Genomic DNA, 14,398 nt, shown 5'->3' on the forward strand with positions numbered 1-14,398 from the left:
AGCACGCGTTTTTGGTAGTAACAGCCGCTCATTCTGGGATGAAAATGTTTATGTGCTGGAAAAAGCATCTCACTAATGAACCAAGGTATTCTAACAGCCAGCCTGTTAGAGGTACTAACAAAAGATGTGTTGAGGAGGTGATTATTTATCTGACACAGTCTGACACCAGCAAAGTAATCACAAGGCAGCGACTGGCACAGCCTGGAGAGCAGCTAGATTTGGAAATGGTAAGGGAATTCTGGTTTCTTTCAGAGAAGTGCTGTTAAAAAGGGGTCATCTAAAGCATCTGGAAAGTGGCAATGATGGCAAGCAGCCAACAGTCTCATTTGGAAGATGCTCATCCCATTAAAGCATAGTTAATTTGAGTCCAAGCAGCTTCAAAGGCAAGGAGCAGAAGCACTCACAGGAGTGGGGATCTGGACAAAATCAGCAGAGAAGCTGCTGCAACAAGATCTGAGCCTGGGGATTAGCAGCAGCTTCGCACATGCTCTCCTGCTCCAGCAGAAGGCTTTAAATGTTGGGGACAGGTGATGCATATGTGGGGCCTGCTCTTCTGCTTCCTACCATTAGTAGAGGACAATATAAAACGTTATTTTTTCTGAGTAGCTGATCTCAAGAGCTGGACTTAGTGAATGAATCCTGGTCCAGTTGAGCTTTTCACTGGAAAATATATATTAAACAAATGTTCTTTAGTCTACCCTTCCTTTTATATGGTTCTGCTGCAGCCAGGATCAGGAGAGCAGCCCGCAGACCTGAAAGCATGGGATACCTTTGTCCCTTTGCAGATCTTGATTAAACAACTCTAACAGGAGCTGTGCCACATGCCTACAGTTTTCAAAGCACAGAGGTATATTACCTGACTAAAATATAACTTTGCAGCAGTTTTGATCCATTTAAATGAAAGCCATATAGGAAGTTTGTGCCTTTTAACCCTGCAAGAGAGCATCCCATGCCAGCTGAATATCCCCTACTCTGCGCATCCATGGCTGAAGATATTTCCCTTCCCAACCCACTGCTATGCCCCACAAACACAGCTTCTCCTGCTCATTCCCTGATGGATATTGAAGGGACTTGCTCAGCTTTATTTTTAGTGGGAGCTATTGGTAATAGGTGAACGGTTGGACTGGATGATTTTTTAGGTCTTTTCCAACCTTGGTGATTCTATGATTCTATGATTTAGCAGCCGAGAGAGCCAAAAAATAGCCACAGGATCCCCATGGCCCAGGGCACCCCTTACTGCTGGGTGCAATGCCAGCAGCATGCCCAGCACCAGCCCTGCCTCTGCACCACCAGCAGCCAGAGCCCACCGTGCTATCACTCTGGCACACTCCTTCCCTCCTTGGCAAGACAGGCCAGAGCTAAACTTTTCCATTGAGACGGGTAAACAAAGACCTTGTTTCTTCCCCCATAAGAAAGTTTAGCCCAGGAAGTCACATGAATGCAGCTGTGTCCAGCATGTATATCCAAACTGGCCCAAGCTGCTGGCAGGGTATGGATATACAAAACCTGAGTCAGGACAAAGCTCTGCCTGGGAAATGCACTTCCATCCATGCATGGAAGTGCACCAGGAGGAGCCCGGTCTCCACAGTCAACCTGAGGACCGAGGCTGGAAAATCACCCTGCAAAGTATGTGTGCTCTGGAATACGAACAAACCATGAGCAGTTTGCCTTGGAGGCAGCAAGGGATTTACTCATGGTCATTTTCTGCTATTAAAGCAATAAATCAATTCATCAGTCAGCCAAAAACCAGGGCAAAGAATGTGAACTTAGGGAAAACAGGAAAACAGAAAAGTGTTATTAGACCAAAGTATTTTCCAGTGATGTTTAGAGGCAGTTCTGAGCCGAGCACCACAAAACCTGCTACTCCTAAAGCAATACCAGGCTCTCCCTGCAGCTATTGTGCTTCCTCTGGGCTTGCCCACCCTGCACAGAGCTTTGCAGGCTCCAGAACACTGGGAAATTCATCCAGAGCACTTGGAGGAGGAGGCACGCGCGCGTCCTTTTCCCTTTCCAGGGTGGAAGGCAAGACAACAGCACGATGTGCTGACTCAGCTGTCTGCTTGGCTGAGCCCAGCTGCCCTGAGCCTGCATTTCATCTGCTGGAAAACAGTTTCCATTGATGCCCGTATTACTGCATCCCCACTCGTGCTCCTCTGCTTACCTCTCTTCCTCTTTGCTGGGCTTCTCTGGATGTTTTCCAGTGGAGGACATCATCCCAGTAACTGTGGACGTTTGGGAAAAAGGAAAGCAAAGCTCGGACCGCCACCCCATCCCTGCTCTCTGAACTCAAGGTCCCACTACAATGCATACTTACAACGCATTTGTGCTGCAGTACGCTGGAAATAGAAAGCCATGGTGACGACTCAGCTGAGGGGAAAGGAGCACTCAGCCCTGGTGACTCCTCCAGTCACTGAAGTAGCACTGCTTGTTGATGTTACCGGGACTGACTCAGTGGGAAGAAGCCCCCAGGGAAAGGTCCTTCTGAAAAATTTGTTCCTATTATTTACTCTGCAGCTTAATCAGGCATCTCCACAGACGAATCAGCAAGTACCTCTCCTCCTCGCTTACTGAAAATGAGGTCATTGGCTCTGATTCATTTACAAAGAGCTTCCCAGGAGCCCAAGAAAGTGAGTTCTCATCTTCTGCATCCTGGGACTGTCATCACCTAAAGCACATATTTCAAGTGTCTGAGCCTGAAAAAGCAAGTTCTGCCTTTTTTCTTTTTTTCCCCAGGACATGTTCACTTTTCCCAGGACACACTTACTCCAGCTGCACATGACAAACCAAGAGAGATGAGACCATGCATGTGTTGCTACATCTGCATGGGAAGTCAGGTGGTAATGAACTGCATATCCACACCACATTCATCGTCGAGATTTACTATCCGGCACAGAGCTCTGACAAGGAAATATCAAGATTTGGCTTTGTTCTCCCAGCCTGATGCAAAGCTTTCCTTGAACTTTAAGCTTCTGTCTTCACTGTTGAGCAGTAACATCTGCTACTTCCATGGGATCCAGAAGAAACTTCGCAAGAGCAATCTAGCAGCCAGCCCTTTAGCACAACATTTCTAAACTGCAGGGCAACCATATTAAATCATGCTCCTTTCAACACACACACACACAGAGCAGAACAACAGGAAAGGCAGAGGCTCTGACACCTAAAGAGCTCTTGTTTGAGACAGTGTTTCATTTGAGTGCCATTTGTTCAAAAGTAAAATCCTAACCCCACATTGAATAAACTCAAGTATTACTTTTTAAGAAGTAACACAAACCCACCCAACCTCTGATCAATCTCTAGTGAGACTCATATCCCTGGCTCAATCGGAGACCCCGTTCCCCTGTCTCCATCAGCCCTGTGCCCCCTGAGGAGTACCAGAGCAGGACTGCCTGGGCTCTGGCAACAAGGGATGCTTTCACAGAGAGCAGTTCAGCTGACAGCTGAGTTATGTGCAGCCAAATTGATGGAGAAGAACACCACAGCTATCCAGAGAAGCAGCTCCTGATTGCTGCTCTCACCTGGCAGGTTTCCCATATTGCACAGCTTCTTTGGGTTCTGCCTGAGATTTTTGATAAGACACTGACACAAGGAGTTTATGTACAAAGGAACCGTGGTATGCAAGAGCCTACATGAGCACTAATGCCTTTGGATCAGGCATGCAAGCGCTTTTATCCACAGCTCATTGCACACAGCAGCTTCATAAGCTGCAATCCCAGTTTGCGTGGAGGCTGCTGATCCCTGCCTCCTCCCTCTGCCCCCATTTTGCTCTGTCAGAGCACCTACGTGCAGGAATCCTGCAGGAATTCATCAGGGCTGAGACAGCTGCCACGGCCAGCAAAGAAACCCAGGGCTGAGGGGAGGGGAAGAGACAACAGGGCCACACAGCAGTGCAAACCCATGCAGGTTTGAGATCTCTGTTTCTGGGATGTGCCCCACGAGGAGCTGTGGAGGTGATGGAAAAGCAGCACAGCCTGGCAAGCCTCGTCCCTACTTGCTCATAATGGTCAGACCCCTCAGACAGAAGCCATGGGCTGGCACCTCCCTGCTTCCCCTGCTGTGCAGGTGATAGAGAGGTGCTTTACATACACTGCACCAGTGGCCAGACCAGCAGGCAGAGTAGTTGCTCTCCTCTCCACCAGCAAATCCTGTATTTTATGCCCTACCTACACACATTTGTTCCCTCCTGTTTTCCTGAGAAGTGTGGCAAGCACTCATGCCTTTTTCTCTTGCTTCAAAAGCAGCACCTGCACCCAGCATTTGCCAACCCCAATGGCGTGGGTTGTGCCTTTCTCCATCCCTGTTACCTCCTGTGGGCAGTCGCTGGCACCACTGAGGGCTGGTGCCCTTGGTGCTGGTGCAGGGTCCTGAGTTCTGCCACTGCCAGAGCTGGGGGTAGGCAGAGTGATCATGGTCCTCTGCAGCCACACCAGCTTGCAAATCACGGCATGGTGTTTCCAGAGCACTCCGGAGCAAAGAGCAGGGGATGAGGGGTGAGGGAATGGTGCTGGTTGAGGATGTGTGGGGAGGAAGGCAGAGCAGCCCTTTGCCGTCAGAGACACATGCACCTTCTGCTAAGTTAATGCCCTCAAACAGCCTACCAAGCTCCTTCCCTACCTACTTAACTCCAAAGAACCCTGCCTGGCAAAACAGTTCCTTACAACACCAGGTTCAGTGAATCTCAGCTACTGTTAAGAACAAAAATATCCTGAAGGTCAAGCTGGGAAAATCTAAACTGAGGGGTGGTGGGGTGCGAGGACACACTCTTAAGGATGGAAGTGCATAAGGCAAAGGAAAAACTAATGCAGAAGTCTAACGGCAGACCACAGAGGCATCACAGCTCATGTTCAGAGGCTGCATAAGTATACCCTTTTATGACAGATAGAGTTCTTATTGTGTGAATAAGAGAAATCAAGTAACTTTCCCCCGCTGTTCACAAGAGCACTCTCTGCATCTCCACCTAGCCAATAATCCACAATTTCCCACAGCAAAATGCCATGTGCTGTAACAACAAGCACCTCAAGCCCCCCTTCTTTCCCTCTGAGAGCTTGGGTTCCCAGCACCTCTGAAAGCAGACCTCTGCCCTTCCACATTACCCTGCTCAGCAGCACCGGGGTATATCTCCCTCCCCCACTTCTCCCACTTCTATCACAGAGCACCCACCGTGTCCCAGCGCTGCCAGCACCTTCTGCTCCTCCCGATCCCACAGCCCTACCTGAGACAGGAGATCCCACAGCAGCTGCAGGAGCCCATCACTGCTGGCTGTCCCGGGGTCGCCCTGCATCGCAATCCTGCTCGCCAGCAGCTCCAGGAGACGTGATGCCCTAAAGCTAGGTGCTCCCGTACCTCATGGTGCACTCACCCAGCTCTGTGAACAGCTCTATGCTGTGCCCCAGCAGCTTTATAATTCTCAGGTGGCAATTCCTTAAGCTATAGGCAGTTTTCCCAGAGGTTTCCCGGATCTTCTGTATAAGGCTATTAGCCATGAATCAAACAGACTGCTTAGTCACCTCTGTTTGTCCAGCCAGTGCCAAGTCAGAGCTGCTATTTCACAGCATGTACTGTACAAAGTCACCAGCTCCTGTAAATTGGATGCAAGACAGCAAACTGAATTGTATATTGTTTTCTATATTCCCTGTTCCCTCCCGGACTGGACAAAACTTACTTTACAGTCATAAATAAGAGAAAGAATAAAAACAAGCTAGGAAGTCATGTTAGAGCTGGTGGGAGGTGTCTGACTGGGTGCTGCGTGTGCCTGAGGGGGACTGACAAGCACTCCTGAGCCTGTCACAGGCAAGGGATAAATCACCAAAGCCAGTAGTTTTGACTCACTGTTACAAAATTGGAGTGCCATTGCATGAGGAGAGATGAGACCCTGCAGACAGTATCCAAATCAAGAGCTGCTCTCCACTCTTGTTTCTAAACAGGGTCTAAAATACAGGTGCCCAAAGTACTTGGATTTGTACAAAAGCATCTGACACTGTCCCAGCTGATATCCTGGACTCCAAATGGGAGAAGCCAGGATTTGATGGAGGGATCACTTTGTGGATAAGGAATTGTCTGGATGCTCAGATTCAAAGAGTGGCAATGCAGTGGGTAACAACCCTGCCTACAGCAGGGAGTGGGAACTGGATGGTCTTTAAGGACCCTTCCAATCTATAACATTCTGATTCTATGAAAGCCAATAGGTATTGATGAAAATGCTGGATTCTCTGCCAAACAGCCATACTAAAATGGAGTGCATTTAGACTGCCTGCCAGGGGTGCCTAGGATATTAATTATTTCCTTAGAGCTGTCAGTCCTGGAAGGGAGGCAGTGTTCACAAGCCCAGGTCTGCGTGCATCCCACAGCTCTCAGCACAGGATCCCCATGGCTGCAAACATGTTCACCAAAAGTCCTAAAAAGGCAGTGGGTCTCATTTAGACAAAAATGCACTCCCACCTCAGCTGGAAGAGATACCAAGCAGCCCAGCAGGTTTGCAGCTCTGCTGTCACCTCCCATTCCCTGCTGCTCCCAAAACAGGACAGTTCCTCCGGCGCTTGCAGTAGCAATGGGGCTGCATCCACCTTTACACTCCTAACTGTGCATCTTTTCTGGGCTCTTTCCTCTTGGAAAGTTTTGTATTTCAGTTCTCCTTCCTGTATTGATTATGATATATAATGTTTGACCAGTGTGACATTTAAATTCTTGAAAGCCCTCTGGCAGAGGAGGAGATATAATCAGGAAAGCGTGTGTAATAATGTTGTGATAGCATTTAAAGTAAACAGGAATTGGAGCCTGCCTATGGTACATCCGGTACAATAAAAGGATGAAAAGACAAACTATTGCCACTAAAACTGTATGCAGAGCATCTATAAAAACCTGTGTTTCAAAGGCAAAAGAACTCTCTGAATCCTGACAGGCACAAGTCAGAGAGGCTGCAGGCAGAAGGGACTGATAAAAGCAGCCAAATCATTTCACAGAAGGACACAAGGTTAATAAGGAGATTGCAGAACCCTCATTAGAGCTGCCAGTGTCCCTCTCCATTTGATGCACTGACTTGCCAGAGAGAGAGGGTAATGAGAGATATTCGGGAAAATTAGAGAAGGTAAGAGAAGAATCAGGACTAGCAAAATGCTCAGGAAGGAATCCAAATCCAGAGAAGCAATGCTCAGTCCTGGGAGCACCAGCCATGCTCAGCAGTTGAGGGTCAAGCACTGAGCTTCCTTGGAGCTTTTCTGCCTTCAGGGCTACAGCGCCCTTTAAACACCACAGTGCTCCCATCAGCTGCTAGATGCAAACAAGTCCCTGTCAGGCTGTAATCCCAGCACGGGAACAAAGCGTCCAGTAAGCCTAGATGGACATTTCATGCTGACATCAGAAACACAAGGGCAGACAAGACGTCCCCTAATAACAGAGGCACAGCCCGAGCGTTCTCAGACAGGTCCTTGCAGTGGAGCACCCCTGTGCACCCAGCAATCAGCCTGCTGCAAGCAGGGAGACATCAAGCAGGGCTGAGCATCAGCATGAAATAGTGATGGTGCAGGGGACACTGCTAGCTCTGAGTTTTGCAATGAATGCCACACACGGCTCTGCCAGGCCGGTCCATGACTCTCCATCCTAATGAGGAGGCTTTTTGTGCTATGTTTTGTTAGCGAGCAGCACAGAGATGCTGTGGGGTTAAAGGTTCTCTAGCTCTCTCACTGCTCCTCCTTGTTTGCTTCTATTTTGACCTCAATTACTACAGCAACTAGGGATGCTTGTCATTTTTGTGAAGATAAAAGCAAAAGCGACCTTTATACTGGACCAAATCCTGACATTCTTTTTCAGTTTTTAGAATCCTTATTTGGAAAAAGCTTACCTTCATTACAGTTTCATCAAGAGCTTTGCTTTCCAGTAAGGATGGAGGGAAAACTGAAAGATGGTTTTGGAATTGGATCCATGTGGTACAAATGTGATGCAGATGCCGCTAACACACAGCTGGAAGCACTCGCACTGCACACAGGAGCAGACAGAGAGGATGTCACTTCTGCTCCCTCCCACATGGCAGTGCCTGTCCCCATCTACGCCTTGCACCATGACGCAAAGGATGTGGCTCTCTCTGTAAATCCCTTCTCATGTCATGTTCATCATCCCACAATGCAAAGTTCACATCTTTGGCTCTGAGGGTTGCTGGCAGCTCTGAAGGTTCAAGCAGTGGCAACGCTGGTGGCCACTGCACTGTTGCTGTGCTGACAGTGTGCACTGGTGCTTGGGCATGCATGTGCCATAGGTGCTCACGAGCTATTCCTGTCCCGTGGCTGCGGCACACTGACCAGCGGCACAGTGAGAAACAATGCTCATCTGCATCAGACAGTGAGTTTTGGCTTTTGGGTTTTATGTATCTGTGTGTATGCGTTTGTGCTCCCCTCTCCCCCTCGCATCACTCACAATCAGCCTTGCAGCACAAACCTGCACGCTACTGCACCTCACGTCAACTGAAAGGGGTGGCAAGGGAAATGGAAATCCAAAGAGGAAATCCATATGCCCCAGTCTGAGAGTTCCACATAGATGTTTATATTGGGGCTACCCTGCCTGCCACCAGAAGGAAGTGTACTGCTGCTCTCTTCTTGCATGAGAGACTAAGGACTCCCCTGCTGTGAGGCGATGCAAATCTCTGCAGTCTCACATACCCCGAAATATCTTCTCTGCTGACCAGCTCCATCTGCTACAGAAGCTACTGAGGGAGGTGAGCAGAGAAAAAGGAGAGGAGGAGAGGACCCGGCATAGCCAAAGTAATGAGGGCTGTAATTCACGGAGCTAATTGTTGCAAGGAGCTGTATAGACCCTTGATTCAAACTAAACATGGAAAGAGATGAAAACTCCCACAGGACTAGAAATGCTGCCTCTTCCCAGAGCAAAGCCCAGGCCAGAAAGCAGTCAGTTGTCAGAGACAAGCTTTATTGTCCTGTGTGTGCAGCGGAGCCTGGCTGCGAGCTGGCAGAGCTCCCAGAGCCATGGGATGCTGAGAAGGGCCAGTCCCATTCCCTATGGGGAAAGATCCCAGCACAGGACAAGGGATCTTCTGCAGAAATCCTGGCACAGACTGAAACTCTGGGGTCATAAGAGGGCAGTGCCAGAGGACCCACCCGGGAGAAGCACGTTTTATTGGACAGAGGAAGCAAAAAACCACGGTTTGCCCCAGTTCCAGCAGAGGACAGGGCAAAGGCAGGGAGCATATCCCTTCCCAGGGGACCACGCAGCCCACTGGTGTCTGATGTGCTTCCATCAGAGCTTTGTGGCCTGTCCAGATCAAGAGGAGCAGCAGAGGGTCTCAGAAAAAAGGCAGTGCAGTCCCCCTAAAATCACACTCCACCTAGGTCAATGGGGATGCAAGTTGGGGATGACCGATGGTGCTACCTCCATCGGCTCCCTGTTCTGGGGCCAGCACATCAGCTTCACCTCAAGAGCTCAAACCAGAGCCCAGGACAGGTGCTCTCAATCTCTGAACAATGCCCATGTAGCTCCCAAACTCACCATCTATCCCAGTTAAACATTCCCTATAAACAGAACCACAATTGAGGCCATGCTGGTAATTTTTAGGCCCACTTCACTCTTCTTTGCATTAAAAATGTAATTTAAAAACCCCTCCTGAAGAAAGCACACCTTCTCTCCCCACAGGCCAAAGACCCCAGCTGCACTCTGCCAAACAAACATCCCATTACCTCATTTCTCTCAGATTCTCTTCATTTTCTGCCGTAAAGCAACGCGAGCGGCACAACATCTCTAGCTAAAGCTGCAGGAAAGGGTGTGGTTTTGAACGCAGCCAGGCGTTATTTTTGCAAGCATTTGAGACAGCAGCCAGACCCTCAGCTGAGAGCTGTGCTGAAACAAAGGCAGCCTGGGGATATCTCACGGGGGAAGGCTTTGCTCCCCAGGCCCATGGGTGGAGGATGCTCGGGGATGCCCTGTGGCTAGCACCTTCCTGAAGCAGCCATCCAGCAAAGGCACAAGCCTTGAATGATGTGTACTGACAGCATCTCTGGGGAGAAATGCCTCCCCTTTGGGTCCTGCTCCTGAATCCATTGGCCACAGAGGATTGTTGCGCAATGCCACCCACACAGTGCAGAAATCCTGTCTGGTTCCTTTCACATCATGAGTTTATGGCGGCTGTTGAAATTCCACAGAAAGTCAGGAACTGGCTTATTGGGATTTTGCTGATCCCCTCTGAACTTGAGCAAATGTAGTGGGATGATACACGGCTGTGGAAATACAGGGACTGCAGTCTCTGTACTGCTCCTGTGAGCATTACCAGCAAGTGATCTCAGGACTGACATCGGCCCTTAGAAATTCTTGTCTTCAGAGACCTCAGGGCACAGAAGCAAATGAAAGCATGAAGAAAATTAACTGCACAAATAGACGGATTTTTAACGCACCTGGTACCTGAGAATGAACTCTGCCCCTTGCTGGTATTAGTTCTGACAACTGAAAGTGTGTGCCAGCATCACCACAACCTGATTTAAAATCTGTTCTCTTCCACAAGCTCAGGCATCACCAGAGGCTCTCAGATTCGCAATTACTGTAAGCAGACTGCTGCTTCCCATGCACACAAATACCTTCACAGGCTTTCCCACAAATAACCAAAAGCCTCAGCTACAGTCAGAACCAAATTGCATGCACCTTTCCTTGTGAACCCTTTGAGGGCAGTGCCAGCCACGTATATGCATGTGCACACCACTGTGACAAGAACGCAAAAGCTGAGCCAAGGCACCTGGAGACCTAATGGCAGAAACTTGGGGTAGGGACAGCAAGGAGCAGGGAGCAGGCTGGGCAGTCAAAACGTGCCTGAGGAGTTGCAGCCTGCTCCAGTGCCACGGCCCAGTTTTTCAGGGTTCAAAGTGCAGAGGAGTTTTGCACAGAAGATGGGAGACGTCCATGTCTCAGGCTGGTCTGTACTGCACCTTGCACGTACGAGTCCCACATCTGGGTCCATGCACATACACACAGCAGGCATGAATACACACAACACTACAATGTAAGGCTGTTTATGTTCATTCATTGCAATATTTTGTCCTTGGGACTGCAATTCATCTCACCTATTTTTAGACACGTTCAGTGCAGATGACCGCACTGATGCAAGTTAACTCCTTTTACAGTCAAGGCACTGCTCGGCCACAGCTGTGCTCACGCTGAGCATGCAGGCCACATCAGCTGTGCTCTGCAGGGCCTATTTCTACCCATTGATGCCAACATGAGGTTGGCTCGGACCGAGCTTCTTGCCACAGATCCCACCCCAGACATCACTAAGCGCTCTGAAAACCCTCTGAGCTCTCCTTGCTTTCCCTTGCACTTCCACAACACATCTTCCCACTCCCTGCAGCCTTCCACATGATTTTTCCCTTCTCTTTCTTTCCCTGGTCAGCTGCTGCACCCAGCTTCCATCCGAGCTCCCCCTCCTCCACCACCCCACGCATTCCTCCCATGCCCCCCAGTCATAGCTGCGCTGCTCTGCACCTCTGCTCCCTGAGTACCGCAGGGCTCTGCCTGCACCCCAAGGTGCCCACTTGCTTCCCTGGCCCCACACACCCCACGTCCCCTGCCGCTCGCCACGCAGGCTCACCCCATGCAGCCGCACGCCGCCATCCTGGCTCTGCCCGCCCTCCTCTGGGCGCCGGTGTGCTCTGTGCAAGGAGAAGCTGAGCCGCAGGGACGCCTGTGATTTACACATGGCTAAAGCAGATTCCCAGATGGCTTCGCAGCTTCCCCTGTATTCTCTTCAGTCTTCCTGGCCCCAGTGGTCATTTCCCTTTTCTACCTGCCGTTCCCCTTCCTGCCCGCCTTATCTCTTTCTCTGACCCTGTGCTCCCACGCCACACTGCTCCCTCCCTGCAGCCACCCTTTCCCACTTGCCATGGGCACCCTTGCAGTCCCAGGAGCTCCCACACTCACGGCATCCTCTCTGCTTGGCAGCTCCAGCTGGCCTTTGCCTGCCTGCGGGTGTTGCAAGCGGAGGACAGTTTGGAGGGCCATCAGCAAAAAGCTGGGGGGTGTCCGCTCTACACTTATCAAAATCCCAGAGAAACAACGTTCAGAAAAAAGTCGTGCTCTATTTCCAGCTGGAGCTTGTGATGGCATCAAAACCATATGTGCTTCTGGGAGAAAGATGAATGGAAAAAGGAAATGGTGACACGATGGGACAGTGAAGAAGCAATTTTTGGAACCAAGAGAACAGAGAAAAAGGGAAAAAGGAAACAGGAAAAAACAGGTAGATTCTTAGATGCACATAGCATGCCTTTACAAAAGTTGCACTTCCTTTGAATTATTGGTGCTGAAAGTATTTTCAGCCCAACTCCGCTTCCCTTGAAAGATGAACTTGGCATGCATTCAATTCTCAGATGAGCTTGCAAAACATGAAAGAAGTTGCAAGTGTCACTAAAATGAAGGACCAGCCTCCGTTCTGAGAGCAAGAGCTGCGTGTCTTCCTCTCAGACAGCAAAATGGTGTCCCTCATCCTCTCCCTCCCTCCTCACAGATCCCCAGCTCCCCGTGCCCAGCTACCAATAACTGCAGGTTTATTTTAGTTCCATATTGCACAGAAATTGTTGCAAGGATCCTGATCACATGGAGAAATGGAGTCATCTGACACCTGACTCCAGGACACCAAGGGAAAGACTTCTGCTTCACCCCTGGGTGCACATCATGTGTACCATCAAAAAGAAACGCTTTGTTTGTTTACAGACATAGCAGTGGTGAACTTAAGTCCCCTTAGCATGAACAACAGCTCTGATCTAGAAAGACAAATGGCAGACATTTCAAAATTGTTGGTTGCACTTTCACAAAACGTACTTGCACCACTTTTTCCATTGATCTGATGACTCTGGTTACTTACACAGCTCCTCAGACTGCTTCCTGTTCTGCTGGAGAGCTCAGCAGCTGCATTAAGAAACAGGGTAAAGAACAGATTCTAACTTTATTTCGAGGTCATAAAAAATAGCTCTGGTGGATGGTTCCTTTTTCTGCTCCAAAATGTATTTATAACTTTACTCCCATAGGAGGCTATGGCAACCCTGACCCGTCCTCCTCCTTGCGGTGCCAATGCAGTGAGCAGTGAGCGCTGAGCCCCAATGGCACCGCCTGCACACACAACAGCCCTGCTTTGGGAAGAGATGGGATATGTAGCCCCGGTGCCATGTTTTCCTGCTGGTCTGCCCATGCTGTGCTTTCTGACAGATCCCTATCCATTCCAGCTGTGAGGGGGATTTTGCAATGTGGGCGGCTCTCCACAGTGGAGCTGTTTACACAACGCACACTCACACACACAGCCCAGCTCACCCGTTTCATGTTACTCTTACTAACCTTTATCCCTGCTGTAAGCCCACCAGATGCAGCGGAGCTACACCAGATCGGACTTGGCCCAGTCTCATCTCAGCCTTCCAACTTAAATGGAGTGATGCACTGCACCGTCAATTATTCACGAAAAAAAATGAGAGAGAAGCACAGCTGAAGGAGTCAGTAAACATTATTTGAAGGCGTCGGTTCCTGCAGTAGCAAAAGTAAGCTGCAAAGGACCAGCAGACAGCAGCAAATAAACACTCTGCAGTGGGAGCAGCTGGAACTGCTGCTGCAAAATCAGCCTCCAAGCTACACCTAGAGTCTCCTGCTCCTCCAGGAAAAGGCAGGGCATTTTTCAGAATAGGAAAACCTGTGACGTCCATGGTCTTCCATTACCCAATCAGAATATTAATATTTCTTAGGGGCTTTAAGGGCTTAGTAGCTGTTTTCAGAAATATTTTGTCTTTGGAGAACTTACTCCAAAAAAAACCAGAGTGTTATCTTCACTGATTTACAGATGTGAAGTGCCGTGACATTGTTAGAGCTTCCTGGGCCAAGGCGTGTTTCTCAAAGCCCTACTCTGTTCAATAAACACTGACACAGAGCAGTAACACTCAGCACGTGTGTCATAACGTGCGGTGTCTTACAGCTGGCCCTGCTGTTTAAACTGACTTGCAGTTAAATTCCCAAGTAAGTTACTTCATTGCACGGTATACAGAAAATGTTGCTGTTATGCAAACCTATGTTTTCTGACATTAACTTTCCTCACTAAATCTTATACACTGGAAATATTCTATTTACGAGGCCAGCAGTAGTTTCAGCAAGTTTTCCAGAGGCAGCTGCTGTCCAGAAGATCATGTATCCATGTGGTACATAATCTTTACAACTGCCCTAGTGATGCAATGGCACCAAAGCTCCCCCTGCAGATGGGGCACCTAAGGAAAGAGGAGATGGAATACAGCCAACCTCTGCTTTGGGATTATTTCCTTTAAACACGTACCAGCTTTAACAATGCACTAAAAAGAACATCCTTGCCTCATTCCCCTTGGTGAAACGAAGATGCAAATCTACCAGCTGGAAAGGAAAAAGAACAGAGCAGCATCTTAAGAGGCGA

At 49.2% G+C, this 14,398-nt stretch overlaps 1 protein-coding gene and 1 long non-coding RNA gene across 2 annotated transcripts in view; both read right to left on the reverse strand.

The window, feature by feature from the left end:
• LOC122157458 (inositol-trisphosphate 3-kinase B-like) overlaps positions 1-14,398 on the reverse strand; it is a 49,818-nt gene that overhangs the window by 21,373 nt on the left and 14,047 nt on the right. The window lies entirely within an intron of this gene.
• LOC122157467 lies at positions 2,092-5,279 on the reverse strand. Its single transcript, XR_006167908.1, has 3 exons — positions 5,210-5,279; positions 2,315-2,481; positions 2,092-2,222 (listed from the first exon to the last, which is right to left on the reverse strand). It is a non-coding gene; the product is annotated as an uncharacterized LOC122157467 (long non-coding RNA).

The sequence above is a fragment of the Centrocercus urophasianus genome, unplaced genomic scaffold (assembly GCF_019232065.1).
Source record: "Centrocercus urophasianus isolate 14NV4802_14NV808 unplaced genomic scaffold, USGS_Curo_1.0 seq_10, whole genome shotgun sequence".
NCBI lineage: Eukaryota > Metazoa > Chordata > Aves > Galliformes > Phasianidae > Centrocercus > Centrocercus urophasianus.